General features: G+C 42.0%; 1 protein-coding gene and 1 long non-coding RNA gene across 3 annotated transcripts in view; one reads left to right on the forward strand and one right to left on the reverse strand.

Annotated features, from left to right (window-relative positions):
• The first annotated feature begins 434 nt into the window (after positions 1 to 434).
• Positions 435 to 10,309, forward strand: part of LOC111247524 (uncharacterized) — a 60,044-nt gene continuing 50,169 nt past the window's right edge. Inside the window, exon 1 of the mRNA XM_022798548.2 lies at positions 435 to 876. The gene's annotated coding sequence lies outside the window, so the exon portion shown is untranslated. The remainder of the gene's footprint in view (positions 877 to 10,309) is intronic.
• On the reverse strand, positions 2,447 to 6,048 carry LOC147756409 (uncharacterized). Of its 2 annotated transcripts, none has more exons than XR_015324054.1 (3): positions 5,468 to 6,048; positions 3,146 to 3,304; positions 2,447 to 2,632 (listed from the first exon to the last, which is right to left on the reverse strand). It is a non-coding gene; the product is annotated as an uncharacterized LOC147756409 (long non-coding RNA). The 2 variants fall into 2 exon arrangements; XR_015324055.1 differs by having other exon boundaries at positions 2,447 to 2,657.

Raw genomic sequence — 10,309 nt, forward strand, 5'->3', positions numbered from 1 at the left:
TTCGGCTGCCGTCAAATTCATGATCAGCTTCACAGAATAGGTCATCATGTTCTATCGCTGTAAGCGTTGCGCTGACGCTGTTTATTATCTCCTGGTTTAGCTATTGTATGAAGAGATGTATTTTTATTTGAACTCCACCTGAATCCTACCAAAACATGACAAAATTAAGTTTTCTCCTGTAGGAGACAAAAGAAGCATCCAAGCGCCCTGCGCCCTTGGTTCAGATAAACTTTCAACAGCTATCGCATCGCTTCAGGCTTGACGGTGGCGGGGACCGTTATTGCTATAGGCACTTAGTGAGGGGGAAAGGGACTAACGGTTGGCCGTTGTTCTTGTCGGGCACGCGCGAGGGCGCATTCCATTGTATCGCATTGGGCGAGCGGATCCCAGACATCGACAGACTATTTTCGTCATGTAGTTGTGGTTCCGTTCTCGCCACGGCTCAGGCTGCAGTAGTCTTCGACGCCGCCGCGTAGGCTCCTCGTCAGAGCGACATTGACAAAAATAACGGTTGCTGTAGGGTTCGACACTGTGAGGCCTCTTGGTCGCATGTATTTGCCCCGTCTTTATGAGCGACTTGCCAAACAGTTTTGAGAAACAACGATGTCTCGTCGTAATGTGTGTGTGCCATTGTGAATGTCATGTTTTACGTTTTACATAAGCTTGAAATAATACTGGAACTGAGTACGGGTGTAAATTGTTGCCAACATAGTTGCCCTAATATAAATATAGTGAACTACATGCGTGCTGTTCTATTTCACGTTGGATATCGAAATATCGGTGTTGGTAGTTTTTACAATATATCAAGTTGGATACACTCGTAGCTATACGAGAGCAATACGAACACTCCTTAAGAGCTTCGAGTAATGCGCTGAGGTAGGTTCCAGTTGGAAATATGCCGTTTTGTTCTTTACGTAAATTTTCTTCGTTGGGTGCGCGTCAGTCAGATCTGCTGTGGGTCAACGTCCGACCTTGATGCCTCTAATCTGTAGTACGTAACAAGCACAGATTCTAAATGCAACGAGAAGCCACAGGAGAAGAAAGCGCCACCTACGAAGTTAAGCCATGTTATTTGCTATATTTGAAGTTTTCTAGAGCTTCTATTGTCCCCGTAGTTGATTTGCGGCCGTGAATTACGCTCATTAGAGAAGTTATTTTTGCCAGGCGACTGCAGATAACTCTAGCAGGACGTTTTGGCCCACTTAAATGACAGGAACGATAATCTGTATAATAGAATAGCTTGTACAGATGTTCATATCTGCGATTGTCGTTGGTGCACGATAATAATATCTACCAGGCCAAAGACGCCTGACCATTTGCGTTTCGTATTTAAATAGTTGCGGAATAAATATTTTGACGCGGTTTAATTTCGAATCGGCCCATCCGAATGGGACCAACGCTGCATCGTACAGCCATTTACTGCTCCTCTGTATGTCAGATATTGTTCGGCACTGCACTTAGGGTACTCGAACGCCAGTTCACAGAACAACAAGAAGAGAAGTATCAATCGAAGTGTTAACAAACACTTTGAAGTTATTCAGTGGGGACTCGTATCTAATGTTAAAAAAGTTCAAAGCACTCCAGGAGCATTTATCGAGCAGATGAATTAGGTAATAATGCATACATGTAATATCCTAATAAAAATAACCATACTTCATTGACGACTTGGTGTCCCAGATGAAACGATTATACTTTGATCGGCCGTGTTATACGGTGCAACTGTTAAGGGTAAGCCGAATAAAAGAGGCCGCCACAAGCAGAGACGATAATGTTAAGCGGGGGGCATGAGGAAAGTGCAGGCGGACAAAAGAACCTTTCGATACCGAGGAGATTATGTTGCGTATTCAAATGCGACGCATTGCAAAATTTACGTTTCCCACGATAGGCCAACGTAGAATAGTACCCACTTTCTATAATTGTATATGTAAATTGCATCCGTCATGAGATATAACTATTATTACCTCAGTGAGATAGCGTTTAGCGGCATGATGTTATGTGTAGTCACGCGTCAGATCTACCTCCCGTGTACATATAATGCCTAAATTACTACTGTGATGTGTATAGGATAGATTATCTTGTATACGCTGCAAGCAACCAGCTGTATATAAATAGAAGTTACTAACCAGAGTGAACTTTTTTCGTCAGAATAACTAGGCGACCTCGCACTAGTCGAATTTTCAGATCGATCAAAGTTCGCCGCGGTTCGATCGCCGTACATGACAAATTTTATGCGTTTGAGAGTTCAAGTACCGATAAAGGCCTTAATCGCTCACTGTAGCACCATCGAGCAGACCTGATTTATCATACCTGCCATATGTTGGGATTACACTTTTAACACAGGCAGCGAAGAGTGGTGCGTTTTGCTCATTTTCGACACGCCTTAATCGTACATTTGGGAAAAACTATTTAAAAAAAGCTTTGTAAAAAATGTAACAACACGTTATATAAGGTATAAAAGTAATATCTTTATTTAAACAATACATTCGAACCTTGGCCGGTCCATCCGTCACTCTTCTCTATCACGATGCGACGCATTCGCATAGTGTCTTCAAAATGAACTTTGACAGCCGAGCCTCTACTCAAGGTCCCTTTTGTGCACATCTATTCTCCTAATCCTTGCCCATTGCTGCTGCTGTGTATAAAAAAGGAAAAATCCACTAAAATCGCGTTATTAGAATAACCACATTACTGAAAATCTAAAATTTCAATAAAACCAGCTAAGAAAAGCGTTTGGACACTCATACTAAATTAATTTCGCCGTACCCAGCGCCATCTGCTGGTAACAAACATAACTGCATTGAGGCAACGGTTAACATGATCAGAGCCGTAGAAAGCTAACAAAACTTTTCCAGCTAAATACTTTCGATATCTATATCAATTTTTTCGATAAATATATATATTTTTTATTTTCTGTCTCTTTGAAACCATCTACTTTTCTTCCTAGCGATATTACTATTATCATCGAAAACAGACAATCGATCCACAATGTCTTTCACAAGAATATGCATTAAGTAAAATTTCTAAAGCTATTTTGACTGTATGGGACAGCAGTTTGTCTTATCTTGGGATCACATCTGTGGATTACAGTTATGTTACCGAACTGCATGTTCCTATATAAGAAGCTGAGAAGACAAAGGTACTTTACCTATATGGAGTCAAATAATAGCGTGTGACAGTTGCTTCATTAACTATGAGACCGCTACGGCTAGAGCTAAATGGAGAAGCCTCCTTTTATACGTGCGCGAGTTGAATGGAAATCAAGCCCTTAAGTTCGAACGGCTTCCTTCGATGCGGGAGTTCCTCCCTGAAACGTATTTAAGCGTCACCTTTTCGACCATACAATACAAAGTATAGCGGCATTTCGACTGCTAAAATAGCCCTGATTTGTCAGTTAAACGATGCGCTATCTATCACGCAGTAATTGATTCCATCTATTCATCGGTGCAGGTGAATTGCGAACGATGATGCTTGGTTTTATTCTAATGGTCTAGAATGAGTTTTGCCTGTTTCCAGGTGATAGCCAGCTCTTTTTTACAGTGCTTAATATACTAGGCAGTTGCTCGACATGGTTGCTCCTATGTCTACCGTTCGTAACATTGTGTCGCATTTGCGTCGAACGAGAGATCTATTAGTTATCCTCTGGCATCGTACGCTCGTTTTTCCATTGTACATGCTCGTGTATTTGTGATGCAGCTTAGCAGTACTTCCTACCATTGTTTCGTATCCCCTGAATTATGTCCGATAAAAGCAGGGTGCGTCAACGGAACGTCGTTGTAAAGACAACAACAACAACAACAGCAGTGACGGCCCTAAAAACAAAAGCGTATTTGCCGCACCGAGGGAACGCTGTCGCAGTAGCGAATGATGGCGTAAATGGTACGCTTGACGTCGGCGAACGGGCTGGTCAACAGCGAGGCATCAATTAATGAGATCGAAGTATTCTGGTGCCAGTAGTACTGTTTCAAGTTGCTTGCGACGGGACCGGCCACTCAGACCTTAGCGGACCCGTCTGCTGGGGCAGATCAGCGCATCGTACGCTGGGTCGTGTCGGGAAAAGTGATTGACTTTGCGGACGAAACCCACACGCGACGTCGATCTATCAAATTATTACCAAATTTAGACCCCGTCACAACCATTCATTGGAATAGACAGGCCGATAGAAAAGGAGCTTGCATTTCCTCAACACAAAACAGATAAGAACTGACCTACGTAATAATGGAAAGAGGACAGGTCGGGAACATGGCAAATATAGTTCAGATTTTAGTTTCTCCGAATCCATGCCGACCAGAAAGGTAACCAGTAACTCTATACGTTTGTCATTTATTATTTTTTGAATTATGTTATGGCGTTCCGTGCTGTACGGGAACGACACATAAACTGTTTGTGGGGAGCTCGTTGTTCAAACAGCTAGTTTATGCGATAACTACAGGAAACGATTATGATTGTTATTAGTTATTATCTGCCATTAATATTGCTATTGGGAATAGGCGACACTCGAATTGAAGGATGTTAGTTCGCTGGCGTCGCCCTTAGTAACAAGGCCTATTCACTATTTTGAGTCACTGCTCAAGACGACACCGTCTCGTCTAGGACGCCTTTTCGTACAAAATCGGTAATATTGATTCGTAATAGCAGTGTATCTGACATACTCGTAGGTTTCACCTCAAAGTAGGCATAAGTTGTTCTAAAAATATTAAAGTATTTTAAACGTAAGGTAAACTTAGTTTTGTAAAGCTAGTTGCTCTTAGCTACACTGGATAGTATGAGACAAAGATCTTCGGTTCGACGAAATGAGATGGTTCATTGCTGTCGATGAGCGTGTTGTATTGGTGAGACCTATCTCTCTATTCTAAACATTTGCCCTTCGAAATATACTTTTGAAGTGTATATTATCAAACAAAGGGCTAATTTTTTGAAATCGTTATGCTATTTCCGGTCACGCAGACTGCATTTACATACAGTATATGATAAGCGTTTTTAGATCGTATCACTCCTGTTCGATACGTGCTCTGTAGTTCAATCAATTGTGATTGCCAAAGGGCGTGCCCAGCTTACTTTTCGTTCGAATTATGTACTGGGTCACAAAGGTATAGCTAAAAACGTATTCTGAGTAAAGGCAATCAGTTACCCGTACCCGCTCGATGCCTAGACGCATTTTAAATACAGTGCACTATAAATCACCGCTATTATCCTTATAATCCTTGTAGATATACAGATCAGCGCATCTCATATAAAAAAAAAATGACGTCGACGTTAATGCTAAGAAACGAAACAGATATCCTTAAGCTAATGCTAAAAACATCCTCTCTTCATCAACGAATGGATACATTTATAGCCGCTCGCTACCATTATCAACTAACTACGCTCTTTACCTGATCCTCCTGCCACAGTGACCACCATGCAAGGCATTATTAGAACAAAATTACTCAGCACAAAATATATAGCAACGATTTTTCCTTTTACTTGCCTTCATCCTGCCCCAGGTAATTGCCTGCGGTGGACACTTCTCGCTACGATAGCTGACGGCACGTAAACCGTGGACAACGGCGTAACAGGCCGATAGCAGCAGTAGTCATCATCATCGTAGCTGGTATTGTTGCGGCCAGAGAAACTGGTGTCAGGTACTTGCGTGTGAGCGCGTATCTGTGTTAGTTGTTCTGCCGCAATAGCAACAGCGGTCGTGGAGATGACCATTTTCCTCAACGTAGCGCTCATAATATATATTAAGTATTCAACGGTACCTACGCCCCGTCTCGGTTATTGTTCCCTGCTTCCAGAGTCAAGCAGCCAGCAATGTCTTTTGCACGGCACGTCATGTTGAAATAGCTGCTACACGAGCTGCGCTGCCGTTACTTCGGGGCGTTCGCTAATTCCTTCTTCGAAACCCCATCGGTCTCTTGTTTGTGTTCGTAAGCCATCTTTCTTCCCGGGTCAAATAGACAATGTCGCTAGATCGCACGGCAACAAAATGATAACAGTGTCAACAATGACTGTGGTATCGCAGTTAATGCAATAGTGGTTTATTTGCTATCTGTTCATCCCATCATCGCTTCGTTCTTCTTTTTTTACTAATTTTTTTTTCACTTTCCCATTTCCTTCTTAGCGTTCGTTCCGTACGGCGAGGACGACCGGATACCTTTTAGACCTCGGCTATAGCGTTGCTGCTACAACGCTCGTTGCCGGAACGATAGCCCTGCTGCTGTAGATGCCACTGTTGCCAATAGCACCGTGGCCGCGGTTGTCGCCAGCCGCTTTCAAGGCACCAGCTGCCGTAACAATTATTCTGAACGAATAGAACCAGCATCATTGAGGTCGAGCGTCTCCCTCACGGCTCTGGCTTGTTTGACCACTGCTTGCCCGATCTGTCTGTTTGTCTATGCGTATTGTATGGCAACGCTTGGTGGTCGCACCCTACGCGGTGGCAGCAGGAACTGATACGGCCATCGTGTTAGACCCTGAGGGTGGAAATCGCCTTTAAGTCCTCACTGTATTATTCTCGCTGCTGGTGCAGCTGTAGTTTGCAGCACGCGCAACTTCGTTTGGCATTCTACTCAGAAGACTGTTTTCGTTTCGAATGGCAGGTGGCCCTGTCGTTGTTGCCTTGAGTAACATTATAACCTCCCGTTTACCTTCGATCGTACGAAGTCGCCATGGTAACATTGCGAACGACCTAATACCTATATCTGTGTCCCAAAGCGGAATCAAAAGGATCATCGACAGTCGAGTTTAGGTTTATAGATTATAGGGTATCCGCCTATATTTCCCGTTTACTATTCCCGTTTACCCGGCCTGCTATCCATAGCATTTTCATAGAGTTTTTCTACGATGCCAAAACAAGCGATGATTTTTTGACCCCTGCTATACCTACAGAAGACCGAGACGATATTTGCGCATTTTGTAAGAGAAAAAGTCAGTGAATTGATATTTATGACCAGGGGAATATTACGTTTGGAGGCTGGTAGACGAAACTTATAGTTTCGTCTTCCGTCAGGATAATGAACTAATCACGACTAAGCAGTAACGACTTCGTTTAACAAACGTGCTGGAAGAAATTACTCATAAAGATATCGTTTAACTGGTGTGCCATCATTTTCAGTGGTAAATTCGGAGTGATGTCGCCAGTGTTTCCAGTCAAGTGACCCGACTCTCGGAAATCTGTTGAAGCCAGAAATGCTGATAGGGAGAATAACCTTCATTTTGCCTAGATCGTTGTGAGACGCCTATTACTACTTCATTATTATGCTAAACTAGTGTATTTTTTAGGTATCATTATATAGGTGCTTTATAGAAAACAGGTGAGGCTGACGTTCACTTCCGTAAAATCTCACAAATCAATTCGGCAAGCTCACCTTTGTCGCGCATGCTTACGTTAATCAATATCTAGACAGTGGTTTATTTATCTTTGAAAGGATTTCACACCGCTAACCCAAAGCAAATCGAGTTAGCTAGAAAATGCCTTAGCTATCTCATTCGAAAGAAACTTCAATACAACATCGTTTTAGCGCGAACTGTAGAGTACTGAGTAGAAGTCTGAAGCATTCAAGTATAGCTCTTATAATGCCCCCAGCATGCACAGCCAAGTCCCTTGTTAATAAATTTATGTCTAAATAAAGACGAGCTACGGACCAATAATAGCATGACCTTGCGTACCGTACATACGAACTAGACACAAAACAGACGATGGTTGAAGATTTATTTCCATTCTCTATTTAACGATAACAAGATAATTTATAACAGAGCACAATTCAGCATCACTAATGAATCTGTGAAGAGGATTTGTCGTTAGCTTCTATTGTTGTCTAGGATTTGTCACTATCTTCAATGTGTTTTCTTATGTTAAACAAGCAGAATATGATCGGTCAAGGAAGTAGATGAAATCGTTTCGAAAATAAATATCACGAAATGTCTTCCATTATAATGAAAGGTTAGCAAAGTTCAGTATATAATGTAATATCAACACTGGACCTGCCGTGTCGAGGGTTTCAAGACTAAGCAAGATGAGAAAGGACGATTACAGGTATAGCTAGCAGATAGCCCTCATCTTTGTCAATTTTGGAGACAATCAAAAAATATGTGAGAAAGCTTTTCTGCCCTACTTCCCTTGAATCGAGTCACTTGCTCAATAATCAGTTGGTTCCTTTCACCTTCTTGCTGTTATAACCCTAGAAACAATGACCTAACAGCTACGATTTTCAACATGCCGAATTTGACCGTTTGTTATAGGAGTCTACTGTTTATATCGAGTTAGCAACGTTTAACTGATGATAGTGAAGCCTCTCACGCAAAAACAGTGCGCCTTCCCTTCGTTTGCGAAACATTTAATTGCAGAGCCACACTTTCTGCAGCGCTTCCTGAAGGGCTTCTAGTGAAATTTTTCTCAGGGTCATATATGGTTTTGTCATGAGCATCGACCTCGGGCTCGTATTCAAAGTTACGCCGAACGAAGTCCGTTTTTAATCTTAAGTCAAAGAGTCTAATGCATAGTTAAACAATTCAAATGATAAACAATCCAGAACTTGTATTAAGCCCTTGTTCAGATCGCCCCCTAAAAGATGTGGTAACCCGGGCATATTTCTTCTCTGTGGCGAAACTATAACTAACGATTTGGAGAGGTGGCCTGTCAATACAAATATAATTACTATCAACGCAGTTACCAGAAATAACCCTTAGGGTTTCTCCGCATGCCCTCGTGCTTGTTACAGTTGCACCAAGTTACTATGTATCATATGCCGAAGTTCTGGTTTAACAAAACACTTTCCGAAGTGATAAAGGGAGTAATTTAGGAAAGAAAACACATGAGCAACCAATAGCGTTAATGTTAATGCTAATGCGCTCTAAAGTATGTCCCGTTCACGTTTTCTACTTGCAAGTCTACTGTCCACGGTACTTTAGAAGGAGCTCTTTTGTTGTGCAAAATCAACCGATACGTTTGTTTGACTTTTGCGAGGACCGCGAAGGACTGCTACACTGTCTACATACCCTGTAAGGAAGGATTGGGCCTTCGGCCGAACATGTTCATGATTAGGCCGATACTGGTCGTGGAGGGCAAGACTCTTTCTGAGCTAAAACATTTCTAGCACCCTACATTTTAGCTCATCCCATATATACATATATATATATATATATATATATGTAAGTAAAAACAATATAAGCGCTCTACACGTTTGTACAATTTGAATCTTTTTGACACTGTCTCGGAGATATTAGGCCAGGTAGACCTGTTTTAAGTTAAACTGCGTCGCTTTGCGCGTAAAATCGGCGCTAATTTTCTTGGGATACATGCATCCAGTGAAGGAAACGGGCATAATACTTCACCAGCTGCTCACTGGCTTGAGCATATAATAAAGTTGGATGACTACGATGCTTTCAGAAAACATCACAGAACAGAATTATAATGCAGCTCAGTTCCAAAACTTACAATGGCTTTGTTTGACTTCAATGTTATATAGCTACGAGTTCCATCAATACGCTATCTCCCAGCGTGAAGATTATCTTACCAGGTATTTAGATTGAATATATTAACTCTTGTAACCTTGGTTCTGATCTCCGTTTGACACTTGAAACTAGCGATATCTTTGGGTGTATTGAACAAGCAACAATAGGTGTTTGAGAATAAATAGAAAATGCTTTGTGTGAACCTTTCTTTTTTGCGGTAACTTCGGCGTGAAGTTCATCATTAGCACCGATATTGCATAGCGTCCCTGTCTTAGCAGAGAGAAATAAAAAGACAGAGGTTTCTTGCAAACTGCCGACGTAAAGTTTCGTGCGATGTGAATTTGCGTCTCGCGGGGTTAGATCCGACGGGCTATCGGCCGAAAATCTGCCATCTGACTTTTTCAGATTATGAGACAGCTGTGCTACCCGTCCGTCACATCGCTCCTTCGCTACTACTATGCATCCTTCTGTGTAAAACTGCACAGTATCGCAAATAGGTCACTAATGAAAATTGCCGGCGAAATGCAAAGTATCTCCCCAAAAACCACAGACCACTCAAGTAAATTTCGCGTCCTAATATAATATTCCACAGTGCGTTCAAAAATTACAAAGCCCAAATGTGCTCGTTCCGTAAGCTAAAATCGCCGCTTTCAAATGTCGAGCTTCTGGGATATACATACGGTCAAAATAGCCGACGATAAACCGCTCCTGCTTCGGCCACAGTTAGTTATAAAAAGATCCTATCCTCTAACCATAAGGTACTAATTATTAAGGAACCATGTAGTCTAGCTTTAGACGATTTCAAATAACAGCATTTGCCTCCATTGATTTCTCGTTGTAAACGTTCTAGATCAGTTCTAGAAAAGACTCAAGA

Source organism: Varroa destructor, unplaced genomic scaffold (genome assembly GCF_002443255.2).
Source record: "Varroa destructor unplaced genomic scaffold, Vdes_3.0 BEIS01000003.1, whole genome shotgun sequence".
Lineage (NCBI taxonomy): Eukaryota > Metazoa > Arthropoda > Arachnida > Mesostigmata > Varroidae > Varroa > Varroa destructor.